This window comes from Saccostrea echinata, unplaced genomic scaffold, assembly GCF_033153115.1.
Source record: "Saccostrea echinata isolate AGI-Se365-2 ecotype Australia unplaced genomic scaffold, CSIRO_AGI_Sech_v1 ptg000047l, whole genome shotgun sequence".
NCBI classification, from domain to species: domain Eukaryota; kingdom Metazoa; phylum Mollusca; class Bivalvia; order Ostreida; family Ostreidae; genus Saccostrea; species Saccostrea echinata.
The window spans coordinates 6219440-6234445 of NW_026889796.1; positions in this window are offsets into that span (position 1 = coordinate 6219440).

The window sequence follows — 15006 nt, forward strand, 5'->3', positions numbered from 1 at the left end:
ACGATCCATTCCCAAACCGAGACAGGCTACTGTCAAATAAATTCATATTACGAAGGTATCATCAATCTCGGTAAAAGTCAACATTTTGCAAATTCTATGGTCCGTACAATGAACTAGTGTGCAGGTGCAACCTGTCGTAAGATTAGAAAATTACAAGCCATTATTTTCTTACTAAAATGACTACGGATGTCTCTGATTACGCGGCACACGGCGAGTGTGTCCCGTCGCCAGGAGATGCTTACCCCACCATGGCACCTGATTCCATTTCAAGGTTTTCAGGAGCCCATATTGCTGTGCTCTCAATTTGTAATTGGACTTTTGAGCATGACTACTGTTCGTTCTTTTCTTCATCTTGTATTTCCTCTTTATCTCCTCAGGTCTTTTATTGACATTATCATCTTTTCTGCATCATAGCACGACAATCTCATGGTTAATGACAAATACAATGTGACTGTGTAACTGTAATGTTAAATTTGGCCACAATGATTTTTATCAAAACCACTAATCCCAATTCAACGACGTTCCTCAATACTTCAGCAGATAACACTATTGTCTACTTCGTCATTCCACCATTCATCTACATTGAGAGAATAAAATTATTTCTTCATTTAGATCTGAGTTTTATGTGATTTTTCTCAGAAAGACGCTTGTAAAATTTTATGTTTTTGTTGTAATTTGGCTTTATAAACATTAACAAACATATTAATTTCCAAATATATACTCGTATCACAGAAAAAAATTCAGCGGTGGATTCAGGGTGGGGGGGGGGGGAGGTCGGACCCCCCAATTTCCCCGCTCAATATTGTTTTTTTGACAACGGGTAACATTACGAAAATATCACATGCGTTCAAATCATGCGCGTACGGTTCACCGTAGAATTCTCAAAACGTCAGTTGTGCGTTTGAAAGAAGCTGAATAAACGACGTCAATAAAAGCTTGCGTCCGATGTAGCTTACTTGAAAATAACAAACGACAGACGAAACATCCTTGCGAGTGCAAACTTCAGATGATAAAGGACTTTTGAGTAGCAAACAAACAATAAAGAGGTTGGTAAATCTTTTCCGAAGCTTTCTTATTGAGAAAAATAGAAGCGAGGAGTTTGAAAGCTTTCTAAGCGTGAACTCAACGACGATCTCCGAATTTTTTTTATGACATCCGAAATCAATAAGACATTCAGTATAATAAAATAAATAGTGCACGTTTTTGAGGGTAACAGTTGAAATTGACACCCCTCGGAAAACCATTGTCAACCTCCGCTGACGCGTGGGTTGACAATGGTTTTCCTTGGGGTGTCAATTTCAACTGTTACCCTCAAAAACGTGCACTATTTATATATTAACAGTACAGTCAAGTAAGTTGAGAAGCAGGAATTTATAGGGTTTCTACTTAGAATCCAAATTTTCTAAATGTAAAAAAATTGAACATCAGTTGAATTTGGGTAGTAAGAGCTTGACATGCAACACACTGAACGTCCATTTAAAATGAGGATATATCAAATACTGATGCTCTTAAAATTATAAGATTTAACAATTTTTATGAAGAAAGGTCTCATTTATTATGTTTTTAAAAATTCACATTTTAATTTATTTAATTTTTTTTTTTAATTCTGGAAAATTTGTTACAGTGGTTCTTGAGAAAAAAAAAATTAAAAAGTGGCCAAAATGCTGGTGAATGTACCATATGGAACCATTTTTAAACGTAAATTTCTTAGGGAGGCCCCCGAACCCCTACCAATGGGAGGGGAACACCTCGACCCCCCCCCCTTCAATGAACGTCTGGATACGCCACTGAAATTTCATGTATATCCATGCATCATCCGTAAACCAATTGAACATCTCTATATGTACGTACTAGCTCTATATCTACTTACATGTACTTTTATGTGTCAAGATTTAAGGTCATTGACGACTTTAGTGACTATTGTACATGCAGTCCTTCTGGGAGAGTAAACTCATCAAATGGACTACATCAGAAAAAGAAAACAGAAAGAAATATGACTCAAAATCGTTTATCGTTTAGTAAGATTATTGCAATAACTTTATCCAAGGGCCAAACGGAAAAATCCAATTTTGACGAATTTGCTCTGTTGAATATGCCAGACTTTATTCTGTAACAATTAATTATATCAAATTTGGTAAAAATATCTGTCAAATGGATCCAAATTGTAACACTTTAAATGAAGAATATTTCATGGGAACTATGGGCACCGCTACGTCTGATTTTAACCATATATACCCACAAGGCTTCAATTTTCATACAAAATTTAAATGACAAGAGACCAGAACATTAAATTAATTCAAGCGCTTTAAATAAACGATCACCACCATCGTTATGTACAATTTATACATATAAAATAATTTTATAATGTCAACACAATAATTACAGTTTACAGAATAGACGTCACTACCCAAGCTAGACACATGTGGCAGAAAACGAAGGTAATGTGTTTAGAATCTAGATATCGTCGTTTTGACAAGTACCGTACACAGGTAAATTCGTACATGAGACATATCCGATATACGTATATGTAATTGAATAGCCTCAAAACGGGCATGGACATTTAGCTCTAATCCTCCCAGATTGTTTTATGTTAACTGCTGTATCTGTAGCATTTAAAATTTGATGGTGCAATTTTCGAAGAATAATTTATGCGGTACTTCTGTCCTTGTTTACTTTTAATCTCAGAAGTGGACCCGCCAATTTTTTTTTAACAAGAACAGCTGGGCCATGTTAAGTCAAAATGGCATCCTCACGTTTTTGAAATTCAACTTCATTCAAATTGACATTCTGAACTGTAGGAATTTTTTTACTGAATTTCTTAATTACAGAAATTTTGTTAAACGTTCTCTTCCTCATGACATTCCTCTTTGATTTGAACATATTTTATTGTATAATGCATGCAAAAGGACTGGGTAAAAGTTCTTTCAACTTTAGTTAATAGATTCTTTCCTTGAACATTCCTCTTTACAGAAATTTCAGGTTTCACGTTTTATGCATATGTTTACATCTCTTGCTCCTTGGTGACTCGTCTGTATCAACTACATTAAACGTTTTCTTGTGAAGAGAGAAAAAACTTTCGGCACCATTCTTTCTTTAAGCTTTCTTTAAGACAGCATATGGCCCCCAAAAAGTATTCAAAGTTTTTAAATCTTTTGATATAAATATTTTTGAACTTTTGAGCATTTGCTATGTTTTAAAACTATTTAATTACCCTTATTCTAAACTATTTCCACTTCAAATTGACTTTCTATCTACACTATAAGGAGCAAAAGCAAAAAAAAAAAAAAGAAGATATTTTTGAAATAATTTGAGAAAAATTGCAACTACATCATTGCAAAATAATTTTTTATGTAGGCCTATTACTAAGTACTAGTATCCTGATAAACACCATTGTGTAAATGCGTATATGTGATGAAGACTTGCTTCATTGTTTGGGTCACTGAACCATATTAGAAGCTATGCTTCTAAGTCGATTCACCTGGATAAAAGGCCTACTTCGTGCGTGGTGGGATGAATTAGCCATCAAAATGAAAGGTATAATCTGAAATGCTAGATTAAGACACCACATGGAAACATAAACTCACAACAAACATAAAAAAAACCTTTTTTTTTGGAAAAAAAAATATTGAAATACAATTACATGTAAATGTGAGAAATACCTCTTGTCTATTGTCATTCGGAAGGATATGGTTGCGCATCTAGTTTGATTCAGTGGCCCAAACAAATTCAAGAGTCGTTGCAATATCAAGTGTTTAACCTATCATAGAACAGTGACAATATCTATAAGAGTAGAATTTGCTGACTATTAACAACTATTTAAGTGTATTACCTGTATACATAAGTATCTCTAGCTAAGAAAATGCATTGCAAACTGTAGGATGACTCTATGTCTGTAAAATTCGTCTTCTTATATGTCTATAAACGCATATTACTGGAGTGTCCCGTGATCCAACCGAGAGAAGGTGATTTTCGTTATTATAGGTCAAGCTCCATGGTTCCCGTATCCCATGGTTTTCTGTCACTAGCAAGGAAAGAAAGTTACCATCCTTGTCTATTATTTGAACTGTGTGGGTGTGCAGATCACATACTAGGATGTTTGACAGCACGTCTGTACAGATTCCACAGGGCTCTAGTCTTGATTCAGGCGTGGGTCCTGTGTAGGAGAAACGATGTCTTCCTTCACGATCTGTTACCACTACTGCATAAAGCCAATCAGACACGATAACATCTCCATTTCGATTTTCTGTGATAAAGTTAGGTTCACTAAATAAATTTTGACCCTTATTGTTTTCTTGGATGGTATGGACTTGCTTTCCGGAATTGTTGTACCTGACTACTTTGGCAGCTGTGTATCTGTGTTTATTTTTATCATATTTTCTCATCCCCACCAGAAAATCTCCAGTTGAGAGAGAGCTATGAATACACTGTGGTCTCCATAGTCCACTTTTCTTTATAAATATAGATGTTATATATTTTTTTGAAAGTTTTTGGATATTATAATCACTATCTACATATACTAGATCACTTTCACTGAGAACACTGTGTCCTCCATAACTAGATATGTCTCTCAGATTATATAGAACTTTACCTGCATTGTCTGTGAAAACTAGATCTTCTCCATCACTGATCCATAATCGGTCCGAGGTCACATGGGATATATGACGAACACGATATACTCTCGGAACATCAATAATTGTCTGTAATAAAGGAATTGACATCAGTTCGAGCATCTCCTCATTCTCTACCTGTCTTTTTCTTTTCTCTGTGATGTGAATCTCCAACAACTCAATAACATCGGTCATGTAGGTTGCCTCGTTTAATGAGAATGTAAATGTGTCAGATACGTTCTTTATTCTAGGGACAACGGTTTTCTTTTGGAGTAAAAGGAATTGAACCGGTCTGTTAGCTGATTGTTCATTTTTGTTTTCATATGTCTCTATGATAGAAAGCTGTCTCATCATTTCTCTCTGCCTGTGTTGTAATTTCAAGATCAAATTATATTTGACATCACTTAATTTTGCCGTACATGCCATATCTATCTGATGTTTTAGTCTCCAAGCTTTATTTGTCAGGTTTATCTGGAAGGTGGAGATTTTTGTATTCTGAGTCTCTATTTCTGTTTTCGCTTCAGAACAGATTTTTGTCAAAAGAAAACGATTGTATGGGATAATCTCACTTCTAATACGACGAACTCTGTCTTTATGGTATTTTCTGAAACTTTTATAAGCGTATTCAAGTTCCATTTTTTGATGATTTCCCTGTTCTAAACAACGAAAACAAACTGGACGCTTATATGACAAACACCACATTTCACAAATGACATCTGGGTGCACTTCACATGTTTCTTTTTGATATGGTTTTTGTTCAATTTCAACTTCGTGAGATTTAGTATCTAAGTCCACAACATGCTTCTCCTTACATGGAACGCAGAGTTTTCTTTGACACGTCTCACAGAAATATTTCTGGTTCGTATGATAGCAAGCTATAATTTTCCTAAGAATACCATGAAACTTAGTGTCCTTGTCTTCGTCATGCCTCTGCTTACATTGCACACAGAGGATGTCTTTACAAGCAGTGCAGACATACAAATTTTCCGATAATGATAGATATGCATTCCTAAAATGAGTGCATATAACCCTCTCACGTATAACATCATGGCATTCTGTTTCAAGACATTTTACGTGGAACTCCTTACAATTGACACAAAGGTCACACTTACACGTTTTGCAGAAATATTCTCTTTCTTCATCGTCACACTTTTTGCAAATAACAATATGAGTTCGTGTGTTGAAGCCTTTTATATGTTTCTCTTTACATCGGGCACAGAGGCTAATATCGCAATTTTTACAGATATACTTACGGTTGTCATTATAACACAAGAATGGCTTTTTAGGAGTTGTCGAGATGTTTCCCATGACGAGTGGACGTTATCAGTGTATCCTAAAATACGTATTGAAAACATTATTTCTTTTTGGTTGAAATGCCTTTTCCAATATTCAACTTCTAGAGTAAGATTTTCTATCAATAATATTTTGCATTTTTGATGTCATTGGAAGGAATTGTGTGAAATACTTTCTAGGCTTCTTTTAAACACTGTTCAGTTTTCATTGAGACATCAATATTATTGATGTAGTTGTATTGATGCAAGGATAATTATCATTTGTTGACTAGCATTGATTGAGCTAATTTTAAAATGCACATTTCTACAACGTAATCCAGATGTTGTTTCTGAGAATATCACAAATTGAAAATGATTGGTGCATCTCTAATTAAACAAATTTTAATGATTTAGTATCATGGACTTTTTGGTGGTAAAATAGTTTGAGATTATCAAGAAAAATATCAATATTGTACGGCAAAATCGAGGTCAATATTGACACTTTTATTGCGAATATCAAAGTCTATTCACCACCGAAAGAGTACGTTATTTTTTTTTATATATATATACGTATATATAATTTCTAAAACGAGACAAACATTGACAAACATGTTGATGAAAGAAGAATATCAACGGTCTCGTTTAAACTTTTAAAGTCATCATTTCGCTCTTCTATGGTCAATACAATGTCCTGACATATTTCATACTTATTCTTTGACCATTGAGTTTATACTTTTGACTACGTTACTTGATCAATCCAAGGGATTCAAGGCGGGTGTGACTGATTGGCAGGCTATGCTTACTCCTCCTAGACACCTGATCCGACCTCTGGAATTTCTTGAGGTCAGTATCTTATGCCCTCTTCACACATATTGTTTGTATTTTGTTTAAGATCGATCACTGTTCGCTATCTTTACCTTTTTCACTTTACGCTTATTTTTTCCAGCTTTTATATTACATACTGTGGAATTATTTTAATTTGTAAGGGTCAATGTTACTTGGCAAGCAAAATTTAATAGGTTCGTAGGATAATATTAAATTTCTTGGCTAACTCGTATATACAAAAGATTCAATTAGTAATTATATTGACAAAATAATTGTTCTTGGGGAGGTAAATTCGTTGGTAAATGTGACACACAAAATCAACGAACATTGGTCCTCCACGAACAATGACGTTTCCACAGTATTCCCTTTGCAGCAAAGATTACTACCTGCTCGTGAATTTTCCAATAACGAATAAAGTGTCCTGTAATCTGTTCTAAATACTCTAATTCAATTTATTTCTTGCTGATGTCTAATTGTTATGTGTAAATATTTGTATAACATGTAGCTTGAAAAGATTATTTTATTTGAAAATATAATTTTTAAAAATGTTATATAATAGTAATGTGTACTTAATCTGGAGAGAAGCGTACAGTATAGTGCTATTTGAAAAAAGGTGTAAAATTTACAGATTTACGTGTGGAAATTAAACATTTTAAGTTTAAAAATGGCACTTATATTCTTCTATAATATCCGGGATCGCGCGGGAGAGAGTAGACCATAACAAGGGAAAAAATAAAATATTTTCTTCTCATTTTTTTGAAAGAGAACAGAATAAAAAAACTTAATCCCGTCTTTTATTGATTCTAATTTATTGATATCAGGAAATATGAAGCAATTCTATAATTCAACTGTTTAACAATACTAGATGATAAGTAAATTACAAACATTTTGGAAGTATTGCTTTTTTGAATTTGTAAATTGAGTTAAAAGTTTGAATTCACATAGTCAGTAAAACTATCCTTGCCTTTCTCCATTTTAATTGATATACATGTATTAATATACAGTATATTTTTTATCATTTTTATCACAAATTCAATAAAAAAATACTAAAAAAGAGCATAACAAACATGTATGAACTGACCACAGAGTCTGACATATCTATGTCATATTTGGATATTTTACTAGAAAAGACATTAATTGTAACCTAACAACAAAGCTTTATGATAAATGTGATGACTTCAACCTTTCAATCGTCAACTTCCCCTACTTATGCAGCAATATACCCTTATCACCTGTATATGAGGTTTATGTCTCTCAATTGATTTGATACGCAAGAGCATGCTCTACGTATGAACAATTTCTAAAACGAGGCAAGCTTTTGACAAACAAGTTGAAGAAACAATGATATAAACAGTCTTGTTTGAAGTCATCATTTCGCAAGTTTTATGGTCGATACAATGACCTTCAGCAAATACAGCCTAACATTAAGTCAAATGCTGACTGTCGTTTTTCATACTAGTTGTTAGGCCATTATTTAATTAACTGTCTCCGGATTTTTCCTTTTTTTCCCGATCATGACAAGGAGCACACGGCGGGTGTGACCGGTCGGCAGGGGATGCTCACTCCTCCCATGACACCTGATACAACCTCTGATGTTTTTGGAGGTCTGTGTTTGCTCTGCTTCCTGTTTGTATTGTTTGAATGAGCTTGAATACTGTTCGTTATATCCATATTTCATGTAGCTCGGTGTAAAACCGAAATAACTAGTCAAATTAACAATGTGTTTGCTACTTTGTGTAGGATTTCTCATTTATTGGAATATTTCAATTTTATGATTAGCGATAAGTTTAAAACGAAAAATCTACATTTAGATAATAGTAGCAATTTTTTTTTATAATTGATATGATTTGAATATTATTATAAGGGGAACAAAAAATTGAATTTCAGACATACACAACTAGCTGTTTTAACATCACTGATCTTGAAAACTAATAATTCATGATTATACATATTGACTAAGTGTTATCCACACTCATGCAAAAGTGCAATCAGTATTGTTGACATAACAAAATACATTAAATTCACATCAACACAATTTTTTTTTTACTTATGATAATTTTGTTACTCACTTTTCAGGACATCATTTTGGAGTCTCTTTCATCATTGCTGAATAAATAAAAATAATTCTCTCTATCATTGAACAGGCTGATATATATTTTCTCACACTAAGGCACTACTCAGCAAAAGCCATTTACAAATAGCTACTTGTACGTTATCACACGACCTCTAACTGGTGACTGATATTAACACCTATCTTAAACATTATGTTATCAGTTGAAACAATGCCCTGCTTAGCAAACAATGCAGTTATATTAAGGCTTCACGAAGGTTTAAAATGCGTTCAAAACATAACATTGCATTGCAAGATAGGTTTTTATTTTTAATTTTTAAGTTATGTAGTTAATTACCACCAATTTTAATAGAGGGTTCTCTCGGCTTTATATATCAAACATATTTGTAATGATATCACGTGACTTCGTTGATCACGTGAGGGTCATTTATAATTCTTAATTGTGTTTCACATAAATTGTTTCGGCACAGTCGATTAACACAATTATTAAAACTTTTTGTTATATAAAAAACGCGTCGAATTCTTGTATTCTCGAAACGTGCTTGAGAAAAATATAGTATTACTTGGGTAGGAGAAGAGAAGTTTAACTTACCAACACATTTGAGTGTATTTTCCACTCAATATCGTAATCGATATTAAAACGAAACCATCACACATTTTTTTCTCAAACAAGATTCAGCTAGAGAGCAAACCCCTCTTACAGATTTCCATAAGTGATCTCAAATTAATTCTCATTTATCTCCTGCACCAGACTCTATTGTACACACATAATAAATTCTACCTCTAACAACGGGTATAAAACAGAGGACATACAAGTATTAAGGATAACGTTTACTCATATGACCCCCCAAAAATTCCACTGATAAGAATGAAAATCTAGATTGTAGATCTATGATTGTAGTGTTATAATTCACTTTCAAATATCTAGATCAATGACCCACTTTTCATGCTAGTGGCCCGTGAGTATTTTTCGGAAAATACCTCAATTTTTAACACTATGACAAATATTTTATCACTTTACAAAATTTAAGAAGTAGGAAAACTTTTAGGATAATGAAATATTATTTAAATGGAATAATTTGGCAAAATATAAATAAAAAAAAATTGAGTTTGAACTATGAACTTCTTTTTTACTTCAGTCCAAATTTCCTTTGTCAATTTTCTAATTTTTACCCATTTTTAATCTAATATTACTAAAATCTTAATGATAAGAACTTTGAACTTTTTATAACCCCAGTTTACTTTTGTTTCCCTTATTATGCTGGTATTAAAAACATATGAGGTCAATGATCAAATTCTTGAGATACGTTTTTGGAATTTTTTTGTTCATATATTGAAATTCTTCCATTCATGCCATTTAATTATTTTAAATAATAAATGAGCTTTAACGCACATAATATTTGCAAAATGTTGTTGTTAGAAACAAATAGAATCTTAACTTTATGAAAAATATTGCAAGAAAAAAATTATTTGTTAAAAAAAATGAACAATTAAAATTTAGTCCGAATGTTCTCTGCATCACCAAAAATTTACTTTTGTTCTGACAAATTTTCTTCAAATGATAAAATTTTGCAATTTTATGTCCTGTTCACACGGAGAGTTTAATATGAATTAAACATAAGTTACTGCGAATTAAATTTGAACTGCGTTCACACGGGGAATATAATGCGAATTAGTTTCATTCGAATTAATTTACTGCGTATCAAATTACTTCGCATTAGTTCCGTGTGAACGCTAGGCGAAGCTAATTTGATTTAAATTTTGACGCATGCGTAATGACAAAATTAAGTCAAATGCCATATGTCGGTGGTCAGATATAGGTACTTAATGCTATTTTTGAGTGAAAAACAAAGGAAAATTATGTTAATCACTAAAATTTGTACAGACACTATGACATTATGTCAAATGGATCTCCTCGCACTAAAGAGTTCCTCTATGGTCTGTTTTCATTTCTATGAAAAAATACTTTTAAGCCACAGTAGAGGTTCAGTATCACATAAAAGAAAACAGACTATAGGAACTCTTTAGTGCGAGGAGATAAACAATTACGTCAGGGGAGCCATATTTTGAACGGAGATTTCAGTGAATGTTTTTATGTTGGGATTTACATGCCTAGACGGTAAGTAATGTGAAAATAATAGTGACAGAGAGTTAATTGAAGAACTAAATGACTTAATTGAAGCGAACAGTGTCCCCTATGTGAATAATTCTTGATATAGCCGGCCGAAGTTGGAGCTGAATTTTCAGACGTGAATCATGAAGGACTGTCCCGAGATTCGGTGGAGGCGTCAGACCAAATATCTAGCCGAGCCGAATCTCCACCGAGATTACAGGTACCCCTAGCCACCTGGCACAAGAATGACTAATCACATGACAAGAGTAAATGTTAAAAACATAATAGCAGTAAAAAGTTGGTCATAAAAGGCACGCTAAAAATGCTAATAGTAGCAATATGATGGTGCAAAAAAAAAGCACCAAATACAAAAAAAAAAAAAAAAAAAAAAAAAAAAAAAAAAAAAAATCATGAACAGGGACTACAAATTAAACGGATCAAGCTTGTTGGTAATACAAAAGATGGTGGTGGAGGGTGTTAGAAAAATTCCGTGGTTTTTTCCCATTGAAAAATGGCTAGAGTAAGTTTACTTCGTGATAGGCATTCATTTGATCGGTCAATATTAAGAAAGCCCAGTGTAAATTTAAGGGGCACCCAAAGGGATACAACACATTCCAAAATCTTTTTTTTTCTGTTTTTAGCATTTTGCCCTCAGGTATTGACAAAATCTAACAAAAAAAAAAAAAAAAAAAAAAAAGAACAAACAAAAAGCAAAGCTTTACGATTTATTGATAAGATTGTGAAAAATCAGCATTTTTCCAATATAAATACGATCTAGCGTCACAAACAAACTGAAATGCAAACATTTAGAGGAAATACTGATAATACATATTTACAATAAACGATAGTAAGGCTTTTACGAGAAAATTTCCCCTCAAAGAATATCACTGATACAGTATTTATGATTCGCAGCAAAAACAAAATCGACCTCTTTCTAATATCAAGATTTTACGGGGTTAATTTTCCCCCAAAGAATATCACTGATACAGTAGTATTCACCACTCATAGAAAAAGCGAATATTAAACTTTTATAATTGGTAGAACTTGACAGGTTAAATTTCCTTTCAAAATGACATTGATACAGTTTATATACAGTAATTCAGAGCAAAGGCAACCATCCTGAGGATTGCAAGATTTTAGCGGGTAAATTTCCCCAAAAGAAAATCGCTGACACAGTATTTATAATTCACAGAAAAAAAGAAACATTACATACTGAAAACAGCAGAACTTTACAAGGTAAATTTCCTCCCAAAAAGTAAATTGATACAATATATATATATATATATATATATATATATATATATATATATATATATATATATATATATATATATATATATATATATATATATATATATATATATATATATATATATATATATATATTTTTTTTTTTTTTTTTCAGAAAAAGCATACATAACTTACAAAACTGAGGTTAAAATTTTTACATACAGTGCCGCAAGTATCACGTACAAATTTACAATGCTTAAGTGTGTGTCTCATCACAATATTTATAACTGTTACAGTATTACAAAGGTTATCGACAAAAATGATTTGAGAGTTATCTTTCTTTGTTAAAGAAGATCCAGTGCCTTGAAGATACATTTATATAAAATTCATTGCTGTTTTTTTTCCTTAATATTTATCTAAGCCAATGTATCAAAGTGTTTAAAGGGTTTATAAAACTACTTTAATAAAGAAACGCTTCCATTTTTGGAATTGTTGAGCGTTGATCATATATGAGCGTACTGAAACTATAGAATTTGATCGTTTAATATCCATAAATACAAGTATATGGTCTTGTTCATTTATCATAATGACGTATAAATGTAATTAATAATATTTTTACTGAATTCATGTTTTTTCAACCAATCAATTTGTTTTTGTTATCTATCTTGATAAATCTACATCACTGGATGAAATATGAAGATAACGAACAGTAATCGATCTCAAAAGTCCAATGAAACAATACAAATTTGGAGCAGACAAAACAAAGACCTCTAAAAAATCAGAGGTTTGGATCAGGTGCCATGGAGGAATAAGCATCCCCTGCCGACCGATCACATCCGCCATGTGCTCATTGTTATGATTGGGCAAACAGAAAAATCCGTAGACAATTCAGTGTTTAAATAATTACATAACAATTAGTATGAAAAACGTCAGCCAGCATTCCACTTAAAGATAGATTGTATATGCTGACACGGTCTTTGTATCGACCATAGAAATTGCGAAATGACGACTTTTAACGAGATTGTTAATATTCTTGTCTCATCAACTTGTTTGTCCATAGCTTGCCTTGTTTTAGAAAATGTTCGTAGATGGAGCATGCTTTTGCGTATCAAATGAACTGGGAGATATAAGCTCATGTGAAGGTGATAAGGGCATATTGTTACATCAAGTGTATCAAAGTTCTGTTGTTATGTTACCATTTACGTCTGTAATACAATTACATATTCAATTAGTTTCCCTTGTTCACATAGCATAAACAAACTGGCTTTAAAAAAATTAAGTTTTGAAAAAAAGTTTTTATACTGTTTGCTTCTGTTTTCCTTCGCTGACCAGCACAGAAGAATTGAAGTACTTATCCAGTCAAGTTCTGTTTATATACTAGCAAAGTATAATGAGCTGATACTACATCAGTAGTCTGTCCACTTATAAATTTAAGATTTTGTTTTTCCAGCTGGATCTCTGTAAAGAGAAAAGATACTCTATATATCTAGTAATTTGTTTTTTATGGAAAGACATCTAAAGTTGCACAAATAACATTAAACGATGGCTGGTGTTCAAAACTCACGAAAGGGTTGTGGATAGAGCCCATTTAATCTCAATGTCAATATCTATGTACAAAAATGTAGTCTTTCGAGACCAAGTCTGCCAAAAATTTGTTAGAAAATCCATGGGTTCTAAATTAGTCCTTTAATTAACAGATTTTTTTTTTGCATTCCTTTGAACCAGAACTTAATCAACTTCAACATGTAAAGAATACATGTACATGTACGTCTAGTGCTTTGGCCTTCAACTAGACATGAAGATAATCGACGACGTGTTATTAATTAACAATAATCATTTTCATTCATACCTTCATTCGGTATATCCCATCGAAATCGAAATAAAAGAGTCTCCGATGTCTGTTTCATATTGGGATGTTTTTCTAGAGAATGACATTGATGAAACACCAACAAATAAACTTTATGAAAAACGAGATGGCTTCCAATTATTCTATTCTCACTTATTTATGCAGCAATATACCAAATCACCTATATACAGTGTCTATATCTCAGAGTTTATTCGACATGCAAGAGCATGTTGAGCGTTCGATCGATTTCTAAACCGAGACAGGCTACTGACAAATAAATTGATACGACAAGGTATCGGCAATTTCTTTTAAAGTCAAAATTGTGCAAATTCTATGGTCGATACAATGATCTCGTTTGCAAGTACAATCTGTCTCTAGGTTAGAAAATTTTAAGCCATTATTTTCATACTAAAATGACTATGGATTTCTCCGCTTACGCGGACATGATAAAGGGCACACGGCAGGTGTGACCGGTAGATAGGAGATGCTTACTCCTCCATGACACCTGATCCCATCGCTTAGGTTTTTACGAGTCCGTATTACTCTGCTCTCAATTTGTATAATTTTTTCTGGACTTTTGAGCATGATCATTTTTCGCTATCTTCATATTTAACCTAGAGCTATTCATTTTCAATGAGTCAGGAATACAGCAACACATGAATCAGGAATAGAGGCAGATACACAGTGAGTCAGGAATACAGCAACACGTGAATCAGGAATAAAGACAGATTCACAATGAATCAGGAATGCAGCAACACATGTATCAGAAATAGAGGCAGATACACAGTGAATCTAAACAGCAACACTTGTATTAGGAATATAGGCAGATACACAGAGAATCAGGAAAACAGCAACACTTGTATCAGAAATACAGACAGATACACAGTGAGTTAGAAACACAGCAACACTTGTATCAGGAATAAAGGCAGATGCACAGTGAGTCAGAAATACAGCAACACATGTATTAGGAATATAGGTAGATACACAATGAGTCAGGAATACAGCAACACATGTTTTAGAAATAGAGGCAGATACACAGTGAA